Genomic DNA, 24,501 nt, shown 5'->3' with positions numbered 1-24,501 from the left:
TAGCTGGGCTTAAAGGCATATATGACCAGGCTACGCCCTTTTGTGTATGTGAATAGTGTGTAAGAGTGTGTGTGTGTGTAATTGAAAGTTTGGTCTTTCCTAGATTTATTCTTCTATACTGTGTCTAAAATAGTCATTTAAGTTTAGTTTTCATCCACAATACTTGTTAAATGATTAACATTTTCTCATTGCTGTGAAATAATATTTGTCTTGCCTGAATTTTCCTTGCTTTTTTTTTGGGGGGGGTGTATGTGTGTGCATTTGAGCTCATATCCATATTTGTGGGCTTTTACTTTGTTCTGTATCTAATAATGGAGGTAAATGAAGAAAGGTTAAATGTGTTATCTACTTTATTTTATAAATATTGATTTGTTTGAAATAAATCAGTACTTGAAAACGGAGTGGCAGTAGTGACAGCAATGAAGTTAAACTGATTTCTGGACTAAAGCTGGTATCTCTTGCACACGTTTTAGATACAAGACTTGCATCTTGTAGTTATCTAGTCTATCAGTTCTGCTTGGTCATTTAATTGTAGTCAATGTTGTGTCTTCTACTATTGCTTATGTAATTTTGTAGGAAACAAAGTGTGCTTGAAAATTGTTTTAAATTTTATTTGCATGTGTTAGTTAAAGGTTAGTGAGGTCAGCATAGTAGATTTGTGCATGGATAGACTATGCATCAAATGCAATTGTGCCTTTTGACATCCATTCCACTCCCTCCCCAATCTTTAGTAATATTAGCTTACTTTCAAGTCAGATTTTTCTTTAAACTCATATGTGAGACAACATGTTTCAGACTTTTTGTTTCTGTATTCCTTCGATTAATTTAAGACATTTGATTTTCTTCAAAATTGATAAGATTTCTTTCTTCTTTGGGACTGGATACTTCCCCTGTCTATATACTGTATTTTCTGGTATAATGTACCTAGTCTAATTGTGTGAAATAATTACTGTTAATAATTTTGCAATAAATGTGGAAATCCACACATATCCTTAATATATTGAATTCAGTTACTTGGATATACATATAATATCTCTATAAATAATTGTATAATCTCTGGAACAACTGGTATGTCTAGATTTTTCTAAGTCTACATATTTTTCTAACAGCTGCAGTAAATTTGCAAATTTCTGACATCAAAATCCTATAATAATGCTCATAGACAAAATAGAATTTTTATAGGAGATTTTGAAGTATTACTTTCAGACTTTCTTTAAGAAAGTCATAATTTAGAGTTACAAAATATATTGTTGAACTAAAGTATTATAAAATAACACTTTCTATTTAAAAATGTCTGTTAGGGGACCAAAGTAGAAACTAAGACTTCTTTAGTGTGTAAAATAGTAATTGTCAATATAACCCAACGATAAACAGAATTAATGTAGATTAACTTGACTATATTTATACATTTATTTCTTCTTTCACATTTATGATAGGAAAACATGACCCAGGAATCTGGCTGCATTTATAGCTCTAAAGTCAGCGTCTGACCTGAGTGAGCGCCCTGGCACAATACTTGCCTAAATTTATTCCGGAGACACAAGGTTCAATCCCCAAAACTGCAAGATTAAAAAATCAAGAAAGAAGTAAAACCAAGGGAAAAAAAAGAATTTTAAAGAGTAACTTAAGGAGTAAATCATAGCACCTTGGTCACTTCGTCAGTTAATGACATAATAAGCACAATCGGTTCTTTAAACAGGTAAAAATTGAAAGTATGTTTCTGGAGCCCCAACTGTAACCCACTTATCAGACCTGGCACCCAGAAGTCATTAGGACCTTTAATAAGAAACCTAGAAGAAAAATGCATGAAAGAAAATTAACAGAATAAGGCATCCATGTCTTTATCTGCCAATAAAATGATTTACTTAACTTTACATAACTTTCTTTTCAGCTTTTTGGTGGGAGGGAGACTTAGTTTTATATCAAAGACTGTTTCTTATTAAAAGCAGATTTTGGATGCATAAAACTGTGCAGCTCCACTAGAAGTGGCTCGTGTTGCTGTGTGACAAGATGCACAACTATCTAAGTCATTTTCTGGGCTTAGGTGCTGTCCCTCAGCTCTTCAGCTCAAGGAGAACTCCCTACCAATTGAGACACAGTGCCACTTCTGGTTTTCTGGGGGTTTCTTGGAGATAGGAGTCTCATGGTGTTTCCTGCCTGGGCTGGCTTTGAACCATGATTCTTATATCTCAGCCTCCTGAGTAACTAGGATTCCAGAAGTGAGCCATGAACTCCTGGCTATAAATCTTTTTTGAAGTGATTTACTACTTCCTTTAAAACATCTTTAAGTAGTAAAATATAAAGGCATTGCCATTTAAAATTTTAATTCTGTTCTCTGAATGTGAGAGGTTTTTTTTTTATTATTGTCAAGGTGATTTACAGAAGGGTTACAGTTACATAAGTAAGGTAATAAGTACTTTTTTGTCAAACTTGTTACCCCTTCATCCATTTTTTTCCTACTTTCCCTCCCCCTCACTTCTTCCCCCCACACAAGTCATACAGAACATTTCCAACTGGAATGTTAAGGTTACTTGTATCACTGATATTTAGCAGATTTTAACTTCTATGGCTGTATTTTTAAAGCAATATGATAATTATGGCCTATCTATTTTTCAAATGAAATGGTTCCTTTATCCATTAATATTTCTTTTTTTTCTGGTCAGGGTGGGGCTTGAACTCAGGATCTGGGTGCTCTCCCTGAGGAATTCTTTGCGTAAGGCTAGCACTCTACCACTTTAAGCTAGGATAACAGGTGTGAGCCACTTGAACTGGCTTCTGTATCTTCTTTTTGACCTTGGTGTAACTAATAAGGCTCCTGCTTGTGTGGATGTGTGGATCTGTGGCTAAGACATTCCAGATTCCCACAATTAAATTCATTTTACAACTGGTAACACCACCATCTATGTAAAATATTCCCTTGGCTGTTTTCCTCCTCAATTAGCATCTAGTGACAAAAAAGACCAAGACAACAATGATTAATTCTGACAGGAGGACTCATAATTTGAAAAGACTGATGGAGAATTGAGATTTCCAGGAGTAAGGCTTGGTGAACATAACAAAGGTCAGAAAATAGAGCCAATATATCAGATAATGGGAACTTCCACGAAGGTCAGATTTAATTGATAAAAAGGAAACAAGGAAAATGGCATTCATCATATGTGCAGTCAAACAATATTGAAGCACTCTTAGGCCCTTTACAAGCAAGAGAAGGGATTAAAAATCCTGGGGTGGGAAGGAGCCAGAGAAAAGATCTAAGAGACTCACTAGGATAAAACAGAGAAGATACAGAATTCTTCAAAAGAAAACCATTAGAGGAATGTCTAAGGGGCTGGGAACTCAAAGACAGAATCACACCAAACTGCCACTTTTATACAGTTCTTTAAAGAAGACAGTATGTTTTAGTGCAACATCAAAGCTCTCACACACTACTTACTTTCCAAGAGGGTGTTTACGCTATGTACAAAGACATCTTATCTTATGAAACTATGATATTTATGTCTCAGAGAGGTTTTTTATCTCACCTTTAATTAGGAATATATATATATATATGTATATATATACATATATATATATATATATATATATATATCTCCAGTAATGAGAATAAATGTTTCAACAATATCATCAAGAAAAGTTGTGGAGTATCTCTTTATATCTGCTATAATATTATTGATTTTGACAGAAAATTTGACTATTTATATGTATGTGTTTATTCCTAGAGGTATTGTCACTCACTTTTATGAAACTATACACTGTGTAGTTTTTGTTTGGCAAATATTGACTCAAGCTTTGTAAAGGAGACAACATTAACATGTATTCAAACATCTATAAAATTCTAATTGTGTGATAATTTCTGATATTCAACCTAAAATTTTAGCTAGTCACTTTTATAAAGTTTGGTAGCATGAAAAAGAATAAAAATGTCGGGCTGGGATGTAGCTCAGTGACAAGCACTTGCCTAGCAAGTGCAACGTCCTGGGTTCGATCCCCAGTACCAAAAAAGAAAAGACAAAAAAATAAAAAGAATAAAAATGTGCTTGCATGTATATATACATATATATATATATACATATGTAATATGTATTTCCTCCCAAGTACACATACATACACATAATGTGTATAATTAGAGACTACAACCATAAGCAATAAACAATGCACATTGCATACATATGTAAGAATATATGTACCATAGAGACTATCTATCTACTTGAATATATTTTTAAAAAAATTAACAGTATATGTAAATATATAGATATGTGTATATACGTATAATCCCATATGTGTATAAATTGATAGCCTCAATATAAAAAGTAAGCCAAATTCTGATGCAGAGTGGATATATGACTTTAAGGAGAAGACATATCTCTATAAAATAATTTTGGCCCATTTATTGCCCATTACCATGAAAGAGAAGTAATGGATAGTTTTCATTTCTGTTTTTCTGTCTATGGTTAAAGACACTGAAACCTGCAATATTTTCAGCTAGCTGTGTGTGCAATAGTATCCGCTGTTTTAAACTAGCAAGACAAATGTGTCATAAACTTACTTCCCTCTTCACAAGATTATACCAATCCACCTTATTTTGCCAACTAGATATCTGTTCAGTTTCTTCATTAATGTCTTAAATAACATTTTGAAACAACCTGACCATGAATATTCTTTCATGGTGGTTTTCTTCTGCATCCTGAAAATTATATTTGATGGAAGCAAAATGAATGAAATTGTCATCCTATCATTTATCATCCTATGGTTTTCATTGCATGTACTAGTAACTTTCTTAAACTTTTCTAGTCTTTTCAGTAAGCCCCATTCTTTCCTTATTCTTAAATCTGCACCCTAATCCAAATGAGGAGCAAGGAAATCACTGATGATGCTGTAATTTTTTTGTACTAAAAGGAACTTTTTAATATTTTGTTTCAAATGCTTCACTGGAGTTTCAAATATCTGGCCCAGGAGCTCGCCAGTATCTTCACTTGGCATGTCTCATTCTTCTATGTCGAAATGCTCTGAACAGTCACATGGGCTCGCGGAGGCTTGCTCCCTTTGTGTGTGGGTACTCCTTTTACTTCCATTGATGTACACCAATTCTAAAGCTTTTTGTGCACACTGTACCTGTGAGAGTTGAGTGGGTTGTTTGTGTGTTAGCCAAAGGGTCCAGGCAAACTAAAGTCACTCAAGGTTCAGAACTCTGAAAGACTCATTACCACTTGCAATCTAACTTTTCTTTTTCGTTCTCAGTAATACAGTTTGAACTTGGGGTCTTGCACTTGCTAAGCATATGCTCTATTACTGAGCCCTGCCTCTAGCCCTTTTATCTCCTAATTATGTTGGAGTTAATGTCATCCTTATTTTGATTCTTTTCCTATCTGGAGTAACAGATGTGCGCACTCATGCTTAATTTCTTCTGTGAGGTGGAGTTACTGGGCCTTTTATTCAAGCTTGCCTGGAACCTTGAGTCCTCTTCTAAGACTCTCATGTAGCTTGGATGCAAAACTCGAGCCACCAGACACCGGCCAAAAGTGAACTCTTATTATTGAAGTTTGTAACTCTGTAAGCTTCCTACCATTTCCTCATTTCACTACCTCCTTTTCAGTTTTCAAAACCACAAGATAACCATTCCTTCAATTGATACTAAGTATTGTACTATCGTTTGTCTTATCATCTCACTTACAGTTTTGTAAGTTTAGATGTCACTACAAAGAGAGAGCTGATTCTCTACTAGTAAATAATTAGAATAGTCTATGTTATATATTGTGATCAGTTAGTACTTTAAAAATAATACAGGGGAAATCATACAACAGCAGGACCCACCAGCTGCACTGGACATTGATCAAAACAAACTAAGCAACTCAATGGCAACAATGGGAGGGAGGGAATCAGCCAGAAAGAAGGAACAGTGGACACTAAGCAAAAAGAAAGAAATGTACATATCACCCAAATGTGGAAGAAATAACTGTAGCGTCAAAGCTCATAGAACTTATAAACTTTATAGATTATGATAAAGACAATTTTCCCCATGAAAGTTACAATGTGTTTGTGACTTTAGCTAACTAAATTCCACAATACTGTGAAATTTGTGAAATTTATGTAATCACTTAATCACAATAAAAAATTGCAAAAAAATAAAATTAAAAATAAGACCTCTCTCTATATTATAATTTTTCTTGATTCATTTTCTCCAAACTAATAAGCAAAATAATTTGATTATCTTTCAAATATAGTCATATTCTCCCTGTCACTGCTTCAACCAAATGCGTAAAAGGCTCTTAATGGCCTCAAAAATTTCTAATTCCTTTGCCCTGCAATTAAACCCAAGGACCATTTTCAGGTACACATATTTCAGGTACACATATTTTCAGCAGCTCTGGCGGCAGCCTTTGCTTTTAGGACTGACCTCTTGTTCCTAAACTGATCAGAAGACCAAGTTTTCAATTTACCTCCCATCTGCCACAGTTCATCTCCTGCCAATTTTTTCTTCAGGAAAAATGCAAATATTCAGTGTCTCATTATGATTATTTCTACACATTGGCTTTCCTTATGGGATCTGCCACCCACAATTTCATTAACCAGCATAAATGAATGGGCAAAGCCCTCAACTCTTTCTTGCCTCATTTGGATGTAGAAGTATATGTATGAGGTGAAGGTAGAGTGCTGAAAGAGAGGAAATACTAAGTGATCTCTAAATTTACCTTCCATCAGAAAGTGGTTTGATTTTGTTTTATAGGTTTGAAAGGATTCCCCATTCTAGGATAACATCTGACTTCATCGCTGCAATGTAATGATATTGGGTTACATCCTTGTCACAAAATCCATGGCACTCTTTAATTTTCATATTTCTTAATCTCTCGGTACCTTAGGTGCAATCTCTCCATAACCATGTTTTAAGAAAACTTTAGGTGACATAGATCATACTCCTCCCCTCCTTCCTCTCTCCCTTCCAGGCTTCATTGTTACAATTGGTTTTGTGTTGATAAAGTGTAAGTGAAATAGCTAGGGATTCCAGGCTCTTTATTTTTTTCTTCCTTCTAGGCCTATATATTAAGGACTGTCTCACATGCCTTTAATTATTGTCTAGAATCGATGATTCCCAAAGAGTCGCTGTAACTCAGATGTCTCCTCTGGTTACCAGAGCTGTAAATCTGGCTGCTTCTCTGACACCATAGCTTTCCATTTCAAAAGCAGCCCCAAGTCCCACTTGGCCACGGGGGGAATATGGGATTATGGCTCCCACCCGAGGAAAAAAAGAAAAACAACCTCTTCATAGCTGCCTCCGTTTTTCCCTAGGATCCATTTCTCAGTTTTCTGAAAATAAGCCTAGACAACTTACTTATTTCTGTCTGCTATTTGTATGGATATTGTCGTAGCTCTGGTTACTATATGAGAAATAGCACCGAATGGTCGCTTAAACACAGACATTTGTTTTCTTGTTCTCAAAGCTGGAAAATCAAAACAGTGCAGGCGGGTTCTGTTCCTGTTTATGGTCTTAACTCCTGGACAACTGATTTCTTTCTACATCCTCATGCATCAGTGTGAGACAGGCAGAAAGAGGAACAGACAGGAAGACAGAGACAGAGAGAGAGAGAGAGATGCCATTTTATTTTCCTTTTACTATGTGATCAAGAGCCACCCCATACTCATTTCTATACTCATTTAAACTTAAATACTCAAAAGGTTTAAACTCCAAGTGACATCCAATTGGAGTTGAAAATTTTCAAGTCCGAATATGAGGAAGTCAGGGATACAGGATGCCAAATGTCAGTTCATGAGAGATATTAAGCCCTAATCATTTAATGTCTGCCCTCTTCTCTCTGTCTCCACGTCAACAAACTCTTTCAATCACCCATCTATCTTATCTGTTTTATAACACACTCCCCCTTACCACACAGACAGGAGAGAGATTTTTAAATTCGAACGGGAATCTCATAACACTAGCCACCAAATAGCATGGCTTCTTGCTGTTTTGTGCTAAGAACATAATCCAAAATAGGTCCTCAAGCTGGCACCCATTTAGGACTTCAGCTTCTATTTCCAACCGACTTCTTCCCTCCCCCTTGCTATTTCAGTGACAGTCACAGTAGCCTCCTCTCAGTTCCCTGAGGCTTGTCCACATTTGAACATGCTCTGCCTTCTGTGTGGAATTTTCCCTTCCTTCCAGTCCATCCACTGATAGCCTACTACTGTTTTTAATGCATCATCTCAAATGTCATGTTGGGATTAATGACTAGTACCAACCAGAGAAAGTCCTCTTTCATGACATCCTTTCATTCTTTCCTGCAATTTATAATAGTTAGTAGCAATTGTTTATGTTGTTAGGTTACTAATTTCTCTGCTCCTTAGATTCTACATCCAGAAAGAGAGGAAGACTTCTCCCCTCCTCCCAATGGACATACCTTTCAATAGTACTTAGGACCCATAGTTACCCTTCAGTAATAAGTCAGGCAAAGATGATTATATCACATATTCTTTTCACATATTGTATTTTATCAACTGTACTACAATGTTTGGTTCAAGATTTTGTTCTATCTCATAGCTACTTTCACATATAGTTTATTAGTTTTTAATGAAAACAAAGTGATTGATTTCCTAGACATATCTCTGACCTTATCCATTTGTGAATTCCATAATGAGTGAACTTGCATACAAGGGTGAAAATGAGTCATATTCTGAAGATAGCTAGCAAATAAATACCCCTCCTACTGCATAATGCAGGACTTAATGGAGCTCAGGTCACTGCTCCTGTGTCCTTTAGGAAAATGCAGTTGCTTGTACACTGGGGTGATCTCAAGCTCTATAGGGTTATTTTTATTTAGGAAGCTAAGATCCTCTTTTACAAGAGAGATTGTGGTGCCGATGACTAATTTGGGTTCTGGTTCACTAGGATAGATTTCATTGTGTGTCATAATTCCTCAATAATTGTAAATCACACCAAATTGCCGCCAGCTCTTTTTACATTTCCTTCTTATTACATCCGTTTCGGACACAGTTATTGAACAGTGCTAGGACTGATTTATTTCCTGGGAAGAAAATAAACTATCTGCTTTTTGAAGGTTAACTGATACATTAACCAAAAAGAAAAAAAAATCTATTTAGTAGGCCCTGGATGAATGCTCACCATGACAAGAATGAACTATAGAGTAAAGTGAAGTCAGTCTATGTTTATAGGTAAGAGAGAGGAAAATGACATACAAGTGAACATGTATGGTTTGAATTTAAATTGCAGGAACTTAAATTGGCACCAGCCATTCTCTTACCCTAGTAATTATATTTGGTTTATTGAATTGATTATATAATACCATTTAATGTGTAGAAAGAAGGGGTGCATAGTGCTTTGTATTTCTGTCAATGCAGGTACAGTTGGAGATGGAGATAAAGCTTCCATTACAATGATAACTTAAGCTAAGCTAAAGCCCAGGTGTGCACCAATGAAGTCTAGAGTACTTTTTTTTTTACCAGTTTCATTTTCTACCAACCCAGAGTAAATAAGAATGATCAGAGACAGCTGTCTATATGAGCAGTACCTACTAAATATCTTTGACATTAGATTTCCAATACAGTTAGGCAACAGTTTCTCACGCTTGTAGTCCTAACTACTTGGGAGGCTAAGACCTGAGGATTGTGTTCAAAACCAGTCTAGGTAAGACAGTCCATGAGACTCTTCTCTCCAGAGAACTGCCAAAAAGTCAGAAGTAGAGCTATAAGTGGTAGAGTGCCTTGAGCAAAAAGCTCAGGGACAGTGCCAATGCCCTGAGTTCAAGCCCCAGAACCAGTATTAAAAAAAGAAAAGAACAAAGAAAAGAAATGCTCAATAATAATTCTTAAAATAGTAACTTAACAAGAGGTTACTTTGTCACAGAAATGTATAGGCAGTGTTTCCTTTACCATCTGACCAACTCTATATAGTTTTAATTGAGGGTGGCTGAAATATTTATGGAAAAATAGATTTCACAATTTCTGATCGGTTTGGGTTCCAGTCCACTAGGAAAACTATTGACAATAATAACTTAGATTCTTCTACAAGATTGTAGAAAATATCCTATTTACTTCTCTTCGCTATTAGGGTTCTCACATTGAATGGAAGAACATTGATCTGAGGGCAGCAAACATGCCCCCAATAAAGAAAACACAAAACAAGAAAAACCAAAAACAAGCAATATGCAGCTCTTATAAAGCTGAGCCAGGTTATAAGCCATGTCTGACCTTGGACTCCTAAAGGCTTGTTTCTTATTCCCTGCACTTACCTTTCTGTCCATGTAAATGTTTAATCTATTAACACTTGTATTTCATTTTGCATTTAGACAAATCTGTACTTCAACAAGCAGATTTCAGTTTAATTTTTGTATTACTTTTCAAGCCTGATAAAATATAATTAAACTACTATTTAAAAAACAAAATTTTTAAATAGGAATTCAGGTTGACCCATTGCAACAATGAGATGTACAAGACACTATGTTGAAAAATAAACTTTACAATTTAGATGGGGGTGGGAGGGTGGCAGGCTGGGGACAGTCTAGTTGTGGAGGTGGGAGGGTAGGGGAAAAACAAAGGAGGAGCCGGGCGCTGGTGGCTCACGCCTGTAACCCTAGCTATTCAGGAGGCTGAGATCTGAGGATCACGGTTCAAAGCCAGCCCTGGCAGGAAAGTTCCTGAGACTCTTATCTCCAATAAACAGCTAGAAAACCGGAAGTGGTGCTGTGGCTCAAGCCGTAGAGCCCTGGCCTTGAGCTGAAGAGCACAAGGACAGCGCTCAAGCCCAGAGTTCAAGTCCCACGACTGACAAAAAAACAAAACAAAACAAAAAAACTAAAAACAAAAACAAAGGAGGAGGTCACAAGGCTTGATAGGAAATGTACTCATGGCCTTGCTCATGTAACTGTAACCCCACTGTACAGTATTTTTACAATAAAAACATTTTTTAAAAAAGATCTTTCTTCCACTCCTTAGTTGGAAGAGATGCAAATCACAGCTCAGATGAAGAAAGGCTGCATGAATGGCCACAGTTTGACAATGTCTCTGACAAACATGGGGAACACACAATATAAGGAAGAGCTGGCATATACATGGAAAAAATTAAAAAAAAAACAGGAATAAGTTCTTAAACTTCTCAACATTTCAATATTCTCCAACGACTACAAAACAAAATTCATAAAGCTCTTCAAATTGTTTCATCATACCTATTTTGAAGTCATAATTTCCCGACATTTTTTGCTGGGTAATAGGAAAATTTGAATTCAGGATTTCGACGAAGATTTGAGCAAGGGTTTATCTGCACTGTGTAAGCCAGCATGCTGCTACTTGAGGTTTGGATAAAAGACATTTTTCTGCTTTTGTAGAGTCTTTTGACTTTATACTGTGGTAGACCTCAATCTATGATCATCATACATAGATCTCTTGAGTAGCTGGGATTTCTGGCCTGTGGCACCTGGCTTTATTGTTTGTTGAAATATATGGAGTCTCACTATCATTTTTGCCAGATTGGCCTTAAACCATGGTCCTGAGTCACTAAGATTACAGCTATAACATGTGAGGCCCAGTCCACTTAATTTTATGTTTGCCTTCTGATAATTCATAATGAATATATATATAGTATGTGTAATACATAAATACATATAGATATATACATATATACACATAGATAGAGCTTGAAATGTGTTTTGACATATTTACACCATTAAAACAATTTTAATTATTTGACATTGATGATTTCATATGCTTATAGACAAAAACATCTTTTTTTATCAGTATTAGAATATGTCTAAATACTATTTCTTTAAATGCCGGAATTCATTTTTAAGTAATAATTAGTCATATTAGTTCTACTGACTTTTTCCCACATCAAAACCAATTAAATAAATGATCAGATATTTCTGACAAATTTTATAATGATAGAAATAAGCCTTCTGAAATAAGTATTCTTTTAACCAAGGAAAGTAGAAAGCAAATGAAAGACTAGCTTTTTAATGTTGCTAGGAAACATCATGGAAAATTAATAAAAGCAAATTATGTATTACTTAGAAATTTCTGAGTATCCACATTTTAAAACCATTAAATGCCTATAAGCTAAGATAAAAATTACATTGTTAGCCAAAGACCAGTATTGGTTATGCGTGCAATCATAGCTCAACAGACTGAAATCGGAGGATCATGGCTGAAAGCCAGCTTAGGCAGGAAAGTCCATGAGAATTGCAATGAATAAGTTACCAAGGTCTACAAGGTACCAATAGTAATGTTTCCTGGTTATGTTAGTGAGATTGTGTGCACACCCATGCACATGCACACACATGCGTGATGGTCTTGGGGTTTGAACTCAGGGCATAGGAGCTGTCCCTGAGATGGTTTTTTTCACATGCAGTGTTAGCATTCCAACCACTTGAACCACAGATCCACTTCTAGCATTTTGGTGCTTAAAGGGAGATCAGAGTGTCACAAACCTTTCTGCTCCAACTTGTTTGAAATACAATCTTCAGTTCTCAGCTTCCTGGACAATTAGGGTATGAGCCAGCACTTATCATAAGGGAAATATTTTTAGTGTGGTAAGCTATTATTATTTATGTTTATGTAGACATAAGCAGAGATTAAGAAATACTACATTTAATTTACAGTAAACTAAGTTTCATTTTACATGAAACTGCCTTTTAATAGATATTGCACATTTAAGCTTAATATTAATGGAAAATATGTCTGAGAAACTTTTCAAGGCTATTAAAGGAATATGAAAAACATGTAGTTAATCATCATACATTATTCCAACATTCCAATGATTTTACTGCTCTTATCAAATTTATTTTTAAAAAAGTAATATGTCTTCTAAGTTCATTCTCTAGATACAAAAATTATTAACCTCTTGCATTCTTTTCCTATTGATAAGCTTAGTTGGTACTGAGTGAACTCTCTTTAGATAAAATTAAATTGAAGTTTTATTTCTAAGTCATCTTTAAATAAGAGATATTATTGGTCAGAAGAAAATCTCACTTGCTGTTAATGGTGGCAAAATAGAATAATAAAGAGAATGACATTGATCTAAATACATTACATGTATATACACATACCACAGAAGTCTTTTAATAGGTGATTATACTGACTAGCCATGGTAATGGGTGCTCCTTCTAGAGATTTTTTTTTGCCATTTACAAAGTAGTTTTAAATAATAATAGTTGCAGTAAGTGTTACATACACGAAGCTATATTTTTGTAATTTTTCCTTTATTCACCAGTAGAAAAATTAATGGATTCCTGGTGACTTATTGCAGTGATTTCTCAAGTTATTTCGCAACAGACACTTTGCATTGACTACCAATGTTGTAGTTTACTTCTAGCAAGTGTAGCTTTTTTCATGAAAAATAATAAATATTTCAAAGGAGTGGCTATTATACTGAATTTCAAGTTATAAATATGCATAGGCAATATCTATATTCCTTATGAACTTGGTATAGTTCTAAGTTTATATACCATCAATTATTACATTTACTTTCTAACATTTTATGAAATCTTATAGGCATAAAGCATTTTGGGACAAACAAGTTATATGCTGGGTTCACTTGTAACCCAACATCAGAGTTTGAAACATATTTCCCTATAAAACCAGGATATTTAATTTGATCAGCAAACAGAAGCAATTTGCAAAATGTTACTCTAAATCACAAGTAATTTAAACATAGCACTGACATTATTTTGAGACTGATTAGTGTTTACCCACTGTGTCTTTGAGAAACTATTTCTAGTTTAAAAATTTGAGTATTGGAATTTCTCAATTTTTTTCACCATATCTCAATTTTTTTACTGAAATTTCCAAGACTTTCTTCAGCCTCACATTTAGGGAAATATCACTTCAATTATATAAACCATAGACCTGTATTGCCATGGTAAACAACACAAAGGACAACAATTAAAATTATAAGATTAGGAAAGCTGTGTTTGTTTCTCAGATACCTTTTAAAGATGGTATTTTTTGTAGTCATTTTGTTTATCTGAATAGTTCAAAATTGCAAATCCAAATTTCTCTTTTAATTCTTGAAGAAATCACACTTTCTCCCCACAATAAAGATGTAATTTATAATTTATAATAGAAATAATACCATAAGTTAAATTACAGTCAAATCATTTCTATAGGTATAAGATATAATGAATTATATGAAGATTCTTTCAAATCCTGAATCATATACTGAATTTTTCAATGACAAAAAGCAATAGCCCAAAGTAGTTTAATACAAACCAAACTTCATAGTTTAAATGCCTAACCGTGATATCCTATCACATAATCTTAGAATTCATGTCCAAAGAGATTTATGGGCTCAGTTTTTCCATGAAAACAGTTTTCAAACATAAATATGTATGCTGCTCTTATAATTTACACATTACTCAAGTACCTTTCCAGCTTTCCAGTCTTAACAATGCCAACAACCTGTGAAATACCCCTATGTCATCTCTATCTATAACTTCTATTTCTGTCTCTATCTCCATCTACCACTATCTCATCCATTTCTCTATCTCATTTATATTTATTTCCTCAATCTATTAGCTACCTCATTATCTATTTCTTTCTTTCTTTCTGTCTGTCTGTCTGTCTGTCTGTCTTTCTCTCTCTCTCTCTCTCTCTCTCACACACACACACACACACACACACACACACACACCTCCCTATGGTTTGGTGAGACAGGATATCTTATGAGGTGGAACCATTAATTTATCAAGCACACACACCCTCCAACCTGTATTATATTGTTCAATTTCAACACAGCAAAAGCAAGTTCGTCAGGACTCTTGTAACCTGTTCCAGAGCCCACACTCTCCTTTCAGTATGCTTGGTGAGAGAAACCTCTGTGTCCTTGAAGCAATGAGATACTTCAGAACATTGTTCATTCCTCTCCTGGAGAAAAGTGAAATCTTCTTGAGACACTCTAATTCTCCTATGTGATGCAGAATGATGCTTAGAGAATTTGAGAGTACAGTTGCCTTTCAGAAAAAATATTAATAAATAAAACTTTGCACAAATTACTGAAGAAACATGCATTACAACAGAATCTCCATGATGACCTCTTCAGGATTGTTCATAAGTGCCAATATTTGAAATATGACTACAAAACTAGTGTTATGTGTTGGTTGATTTGTAGTTCATCACACTTGAACTTTTTAAAAACACATTTCTTTCCAACATTACTTAGGAGCTAGGAGCAAACAGGACTCTAGCCTTACAAGAATTATTTGAGAGGGGTTTGTTCTATGGGGAAGTCATCTTAAAAATTGCAGACAGAACACACATGTCTAACAAGAAGAATGCATGTGATATTTACAGGTTATTTTCTATATGTCTATTTGCTTGATACAATAGTGGATGTCCTGTTCACATTAATCAATTTCAATACTTGGAACAATGAGATAGAGAGTTTGGAGAAGAGAATGGAGTCTTATAAAAAGCAGCGGCTGAGCACAGAGAAAGCGAGGTCTCCAAATTTTATATGCTTCCAAACTTAGCAGGCCCAGACTATTCTTGCTGTTTCCTGGAGAATCATGGAGGGATTTAACTGAGAAGTAGAGTAAAACTTTGAGATTTAAATACATATGTTTTGATTTAATAAAAATACATTGAGTACCATTTAAGATAATGTTACCGACTTCAGAAACCTTCAGTACCACAAAGTGATTATGAATCAGAGAAATTAAGCGTGCTTTTCAAATATAATAATTCTCATTTTGCTGTGCTAAATTTGGTTATTAAGTGAGACACAGATTTAACTATAAATCCTTTGGTACTTTAAGTATTATATATGAATATGTAGTTTACTCAGTGACTTATGTCAAATAATGTCATAATATTTGTTATACACATGTCAAGTTTGAGACTCACTGGGAGTCTAGTATTTTATTTATATACTATATAAAATTTTGCTTCACACTAAGAAAGGTATTCTTTCAACTGTACTTACACTAAAATCTATCTTTTAGATATTGTGTCAAGGATATAGTGACCAATGATACATAATTTATCCTTATAAAACCTTAAATACATTTCTATAACATTCTTTTTTGTATGTTTGTTATTATAAAAATACTGTACAGAGGGGTTACAGTTATATGAGCAAGGTAATGAGGACATTTCCTATAGAACATTGTTGTCTCCTCCTTGTTTTTCCCCTATCCCTTCCCTCCCACCTCCACAACTACACTTCCTTTCCTCCACCCCCCCCAATTGTAACGTTCATTTTCAACATAGTATCTTGTACATCTCATTGTTACATTGTATCCCTATTTAAGCATTTTTTTCCCTTCCAGCGAAATGAACCTCAACATAGGGACACAATGATTTTGTTTTTCTTTCTTGCTATTGTTTCTAAGGTATTTATAATGTACCATATGATTTTTTTGTTTCTTTTTATGTTCCTCCCCCATGGTGAAAGCTCTGTTTTCCCTGTATTTGATGTGGATGCTCTGCCTTTTTATATACACTTCTCTAATTTGGGGAGGGAAGGGAAAATACATTGTTTTTATTAATATATTTTTATAGCTGATATGTTAATATATTTTTTCTAGCTAAGAATTCTAGACCTTCTGAAACTTAGGAATATCTATTCTGGGTATTTGAGATATAATCACAAAAAGTCATTTTGCTTTCAATAAAATTAATGTAGAATAATCAGGTATAAGTTGATAAATTTATGTTTACTTAATTAGGTTTATTTTAAGATAAGATATTTTAGAATGTGTAAACACAATACTATAAAATATAAATTTATAATATTATATATTATATTATTGTTATTAAAGTTTCTAAAATCATTGAAACAGATTTTTAAAAAAAATTATGAGTATAGTGATGAATTTGAAGCTAATTCCTCATACTTACTAGCAGGCCCTCTACTATGGGAGTCACACTCCTAACACTGAAATCAATATTTTTGTTAAAATTAATAGTATTATAGGGCTGGGAAGATGGCTCAGTGGTAGAGCGCTTGCCTTGCATGCCTGAGGCCCTGGGTTCGATTGCTCCACACCACATAAAGAAAAATGAAAAAAGCCGGAAGTGGCGCTGTGGCTCAAGTGGTAGAGTGCTAGCCTTGAACTGAAGAGCTGAGGGACAGCGCCCAGGCCCAGAGTTCAGGCCACACGACCCGACCCAAAAAAAAATTAAATTAAATTAAAACAAAATTAATAGTATTATAAAGTAAAATATCTGCTTTTAGCATATGAAGTTTTTGTAAGCAAATAAGAAAGTTAACTATAATTACATTAAACAGGATTCCAAAATGCTTTTTTTTACTGAATTAATACTACAAAAAAGAGGCAATAATACAAACTATAATTTTGTCTCACCACGAGTCTGTGTGATAATTTTATTTTTCAAATTTTATAGCAGAGGAAAACAAATCATCAGGATTTTAAACATATTTCCAAGAGCATAAATCATAACAAACAAGTCACAGATTTAATCTAGATTAAGTTGTCACATAAAAGATTTGGAAAAGAATTTCTTTTTTCTAATCTTCTTTTTTTTTTTGGTCTGTCATGGGGCTTGTACTCTGGGCCTACGTACTGTCCCTGAGCTCTTCAGCTCAAGGCAAGTGCTCTACCAAACTTTTTGTATTATATATATACATATATATATATATATATATATATATACACACACACACATACATACACTCAAATTTGCAATATATGTAATATGTGTATATACGTATATACACATACATGTATACATAAACCACATATATGTGTGTGTACAAAATATATAGATGTTTTTATATAATATTCTCAATTAAGGGAAGAGCAGATTTCCACTAATAATGTAATGGATTATAAAATCTTAATCTGTTCTTAACTCAAGAAAGAGTATCAATCACAATTAATGCTTCAATGTTTGATGACTTAAAATTAGAATGTATAATAAACACACATGATTTTTTAATCATGTGTACTTACTTGGACTTACCACCAATACCGGTTTTGAGGTTCTATTGTATTTTGTTTATTCTTTCTTTCTGTTTTAGTTAAAGCTATTTAACATAAGATCTACCTCATTACAGTGTTAAGCACACATTACAGTGCTTTAAACTACAGAACATTGCAAGGCATCTGTCTGGAATGCACACATAATATACAACTTGAGATTGAATACCTGCTAAAGTGTACCTCTGTTTCCTCCTCCCTCAGCTGATGATCACTTTCAAGTTAGTCTGTTTCGCCATGTATATTATCTGTTTAGAAACTGCATATACATGATAAAATAGCATGAGTGCTTATGCCATTATGCATAGTGTAATCAAGTTCACCTTATTGATGCATATTCGAAAATATCTTTTTATTTCTTTTCTAATGCCTAATTACATTGAATTATGAGAGCTAGGCCATACTTGCTTTACTCATTCATCCAACATGGACACTTAACTTTATTTCCATATGTTGCTTATTGTATCCAACATTGCTATGCACATGGGAAGGCCAATAACTTTAATAGTAGTAATACTAGATGAAGTATTGATAATGTCTTTCTTTCTTTTAGTCTTTTTCTTTCTCTTTCCCTCTCTCCCTCATTCTCTCCCCCTCTTCATTTGGATGTGTACCTTGGAGTAGAATTATTGATTTTCATGTTAGTTCTACCATTCCTATTATGAGGAGCATTGCTACTGATTTTCTTCACAGGTGCACAGTTTTACATTTCTACAGTTAGTAGACAGGCTCCTAATTTGTCCACCTCCACTTTCTTTTTGTGGTAGCTATCTACTGTAGTGTCTACCAAAGTCCCATGTATGAAAACCTGGCTCTAGATGAGCACTGTTAGGAAGTAGTGGAATAATTTCTAGGTAGGACTTTGAGGGAGGCGTTTGGGTCTCTCGGAGTGGGCTCTGCAGGTCTCTGTGTACTCCTGGTTTCTTTCTCTATCATTCTTTTGCTTCCTGACAATATCATAAGCAATTTCCTATCACACATGCCCCTCTCCACAGCATCCCTCACACTCATTTTAGGTCTATTGCCTGCTGTTCCAGTCATAGCCCAGATACTTTGAAAATGTGAACTAAAATAAGTCTTTTGATTTTATAATTTATCTCAAGTCATGCATTCTAGTGAGAGAAAACTACCTAACATTTCACCAATGGCTGTGATGCTGAACAATGTGTGATTATTCTTCTCTCTTATGACTATGCCGATTCTATTCAATCAATATTTTATTACTAATCATTTTCCCTGTGTATTCAGAAGGCAAACCTAATTGAATCTCCCTAGAACTATGTATTCATGTGGATCAATATTAGTTTTATAGGATGCATTCTGAAACTTAAAATATAGTTTCCATATATTTATTATTAATCAATTAGAAAATGTCATTCATTGAAACCTATTCTTTCACATAACTGCAATGTTTGAAATATGTATAAAAAGGAGAAAATTGCATGATCATAAAGCATGATCTTTAAAAAAGAATAATAGCAAGCAACATTTTTAAAGTAAATAAATGCTGAATAACACTACATATAAAAATGTTAAGGAATGGATAAAATAATTACCAACTTTGCATTTGTTAAAGAAATCCTTGTTATATGTTTGCTGTAATTAAAGAAACCTAATAATCATAAGCATATGACAACCTACTGTAACTAATTATGAAGTAAATATAAAAAGCACAAACCAGTGTGTAACTCAAGTAGAATAAGTTGTCACTCTTTTACTCTGAATGCAGATAATGAAACTGTATTGCTTAAAGATATGTACCTAAAGCCTCACTGTTATGACTGTTCCTTGTCTGAAATGTGATTAATGTACATGTAAATGTACTGGAATCATTTCATGACAATCTTTGATCTCATAGCTTCGAATACAATCTGCTTATACCTCTAGATATTATGAGAACATTTGTGATAATTTAGAACTAGTCAAATTAATCCCTTGCTAAGCTCTTCATTTCAAATCCAAATAATGTAACATTTATAGATATCACGGTTTGGAGTATGACAATATTTGGGGGTTATTTTCCAGTCTACAACATTGTAAGTTCCACAAGCACTGTCAAGATGCAGGACAACAAAATGCAGGATCATCTCTTCACCATCAGAACTCTCTTGTCCACCAGCTACAGTTGCCTCTGTCCCATCCTTCACACTTTTCTCCTCATCTCAGATCAGCTTCCAGTTTGTTCTCTATCTCATCAGTTTTCAGTAAAGTTACTTGAATGCCATTACATGGATTTTATTTTCCAATTTAGTACAGTTCCTTGGAGATTCATCTGCTTGTGTTTATCAATACTGGGTATATCCTATAACCCGAACAATGCTTCATAGTGTGCCTGTTGTGTTTCATGAGCCCATGTGGAAGAGCATGTGAGCTATTTCCAAGGCTAGACTATAATAAATAGCTCTCTGATCAACAATTGGGTACTGGTATTTGTGCAAGCATTAGTTTTCATTTCTCTGGGATCAGTGCCCAGGAATGAAATTGCTGGGTCATTTTGAGCTGTTGAGAAGTTTAGAAATCTGTCATTTTTAGCTCCTGGACCCTTTGTTCTTCAAGATTCATGGTTTCAGAGCAAAGATAAATTCAAATAGATCCTATACTTTACTCAGAAAATAATTTCTTCATATTTTTATAATTTTTGTATTTTATATATGTTTTATATTACATTATATGTTTACACAAGCTGAAGCTCAGCATTGGTAGCTTCTTTATAGATTTCCTTCTGAGTTTTATAGCAGTCATATCAGATTATAAGACATTCTACCAAAAATTACCATTGTAGTTAAATTATTTTGCAAAGAAAGTCTGACTTTTTTCTCCCATTTCTAATACAATAATATACTACATCTTATTCCTCAAAAGTCCCTCCAACATATTGCAACTATAACAGTAAATATAATCTAGGATTCTACTGAAATATTGTCTAACTAGGTTGACATTTAAATGAGTATTTTGACGCTCAAGTTTCCATTAACATAGTGTTATACGGATATCTATTTAAATCTTAAATGTTAGCACTAAAAACAAACATCCACAATCAAATTTTCAAGCATGACAGACCTGCTTCTCTATATCCAAGAAAAAATTCACCTTTAGAAATTTTCAGGGCTTCAAGATGAACCTCATCATTCTTTTTTAGCCTCTAAAATTTCTTTGTGGTTGTGACAAAGTGATAAATGACTCTTTGGTTTTCACTAATATTGGACAAGTCTGAGAGAAGATAGAAATGTTCATGGGTCAAATGCTGCTAACTTTCTAGCCCCCAAATGCTTGTAAAACTGTTGTGGAGATAAATGGGAATTTACTTGGAAAAAAATCACAAAATATTCTCAATCACTGTTTTTCTTCTTTACTTATGCTTAAAATGCATGTCTATTTTTTAAAAAAATAATGTCTAGTATCTCCAAATAAAAATAAATGAATTGCCATTATAGAATTTTAATTGTATGTATGTTTCAGTTACTAAAACCTACACATGTCCAATCATCTGAGAGCTCACATGCAATTGATGAATCAATTTAAAAATTCTGAGCCAACTGTACATCTTACTCACAAACAAATCAAACCTTAAACTTCATTTCAAACAATGTACACGACACAAGTACTGAAAGACTTACAAATCTAAAGGTGGAAATCCTAGAATTTTGACAAGCATATTCTCCCATTCTGTGTTATTGTGGCTCACAGGTGGCTTTGCTTTACCAGTCCACCAATTCTAAATCATATACTCTGTAAATTTTCATTTTAAATACCAACAGCCATCTAATTTAGTGCATCAATCAGAATCTAATTTGCATGTCCCTAGCAGTGGCTATGATTAGCAAGGTTGATTCAGATGCATATTATGAGCCCAGTCTTGAGTAATGAAGATTGAGTGATTTAATAATTAGAGATTTATCAATAAAGGTGCCTGGAATAAACTAACTTTAAGATAAATTATTCTTTAAGAAGAACATATTTAATAAAATGAATTTAAATATTTTATCACATGTAATTTGAAATGCAATGTTATAAAGACATTTTAAACTTTTGAAGTTTGACATAAATAAGATATTGAAGGCCACGAAAATTGTTTGCTTAAAGGGATTACATGTATTTGTATTTATCACATGAGAAAATAAACGTGGTCAGGACAGTGGCTCATGGTTATAGTTTTACATTCTGAGCAAGCTAAGATTTGAGGATCTTAGTTCTCAAAAATGTCCTGGGTGGGGGCTGGGAAGGTAGCTCAGTGGTAGAGGACTTGCCTTGCATGCATGGGGCCCTGGGCACAATTCCTCAGCATCAGATAAACACAAAAATCAGGAAGTGGCTCAAGTCCTAGAGCACTAGTCTTGAACTGAAGAGCTAAGAAACACTGCCCAGGCCCAGAGTTCAGGCCCATGACCGAACCCTCCCCCCCCCCAAAAAAAAAATGTCCTGGGTGGATATATCTGAGGGATTATCACCAATTATACTGATAAAAGCTAGAAGATCTGAATCAAAAGATAGAGTGTCAGTTGTAATCACAAAAAAAAAAAAGACAAAGAAAAAAAAGCTCATGGAGACCATAAGATCATGAATTCAAATCTCATTACTGGAACACACACAAAAAAAGGAAAAAATTAAGTAAGAATTTATAAAGAAAATTAAAAGTGGCTCTATGACTCAAGTGGTAGAGCACTAGCCGTGAGTCAAAAAGCTGAGGGACAGTGCCTAGGCCCAGAGTTCAAGTCCCACAACCAACTGTGTGTGTGTGTGTGTGTGTGTGTGTGTGTGTGTGTGTATGTATATATATATATATATATATATATATATATGTATGTATTATGGAAGTAACTGATGTGTGTAACTGATGTGTCATAAATCTGTCTCATATTTCTACTCTGCAATTTTATACGTGATCAGACATTTCAGAAATACCTTTTGACTTAAAATATTGAGTTATGGTTTTGGAATATCTGCATTTTAATTTTAATTCTGTTCTTGAATGTCCTTTTGCCTGAGGACAAGTGACTTAATTTCTAATTCCTTCATTTTCACTTACAAGATGTATATAGAAGCCACATAATTTCAAGGAGGTTTATTATGTATATATATATATAGTGTGTGTATAATATATAATATAAAATACATAATATATAATAATATATGATATACATTATATATAAATATATATTTATATAGATATACTTAAACAACTCATTGAACATTAACTCATCAAGTATTGCCATGGAAAATCATTCTAATTTCTAAAACTAAAATAGGGTAAAGACCCAATCATTTAATGTTTTCTTTTTACCTTCTTATTCTCTTTTTCTACTGACTCAGTCTTAGAAAGAACAGGTCATGGATTTCGTGTTTTCCTCTGGCTGTGTCACCTCTTTATCTGGACAATGCCTGTGCATGCTGAAAGTAAAAAGACATAATATCATATAACATTAGGAAATAGATTTTTTGTTTGTTTTGGTTTATTTTATTTTCAGTCCTGGGGCTTGAACCCAGGGCCTGAGCACCATCCCTGAGGTTCTTTTTGCTCAAGACTACCACTTAAGCACAGTGCCACTTCTAGATTTTTCTTTTTTTTAATTTTTTTTAATTTTTTAATTTTTTTATTTTTTTCCCATTAAAAGCCGGATCTTTATTCATCACAAAGCTTTTGCATAGACCTTTCAAATATACAAAACACTGGCCATAACTCTGCTTACAGACTATCATCTTCCATTATCACCATGCTGTAAGCTAAAATAGTAGCCATCGTGGACTGAGGCGGGGTTCTGATAACCAGTCAATACGGAGACAGGACTAAGTCAGCAACAGAGGGGTTACAATTACATGGGCAAGATAATGAGTTCATTTCTTATCAAGCATTGTTGCCTCCTCTTTGTTTCCCTTTCCCATTCCTTTCCATACTCCCCCCACCTCCCCCTAGCCGATCCCCCCGCCACTAAAGTTGTAAAGTTCATTTTCAACATAACAACTTGCACATTAAAGACTCACTTAAAATATTTTTCATACATGTAGGATGCCCTGAAAATTTATAAGGTCAAGAAAGGAATTTTTTATAAATACATTAGAAACAATAGCAAGAAAGAAAAAAATGTTCATTTCTCCATCTTGGGGTTCATTTTGCCTAACATCATCTTATCTGGTCATATGTACATAGCTTTTGACCTTATCTACTTGTCCTACACATGTACTTGTTATTGCAAATGAGAGAAAACATAGGACCTATGTTTCTTTGGATCTGGTTTACTTCACTTAATATAATTTTTTTCTTTTTTTATTGTTAGAATACTGTACAGAGGAGTTGCAATTACATGGGCAAGATAACGAGTACATTTCTTATCAAACATTGTTGCCTCCTCTTTGTTTCCCTTTCCCATCCCTTCCCATACTCCCCCCACCTGTCTTTCTATTTCCTAACAAAGGGAACAACGTCATTCTTTCTGATGGAGGCAGATATGCCAGATTTTCTTCAACCATTCATCTACTGAGGGGCATCTGGTTTAGTTCCATATCTTAGCTATGGTAAATAATGCTGCTATCAACATAGTTGTGCTAGTAGCCTTAGTATGGCCTT

The sequence above is a fragment of the Dipodomys ordii genome, unplaced genomic scaffold (genome assembly GCF_000151885.1).
Source record: "Dipodomys ordii isolate 6190 unplaced genomic scaffold, Dord_2.0 Scaffold21, whole genome shotgun sequence".
NCBI classification, from domain to species: Eukaryota; Metazoa; Chordata; class Mammalia; order Rodentia; family Heteromyidae; genus Dipodomys; species Dipodomys ordii.
This window is presented reverse-complemented; position numbering follows the sequence as displayed.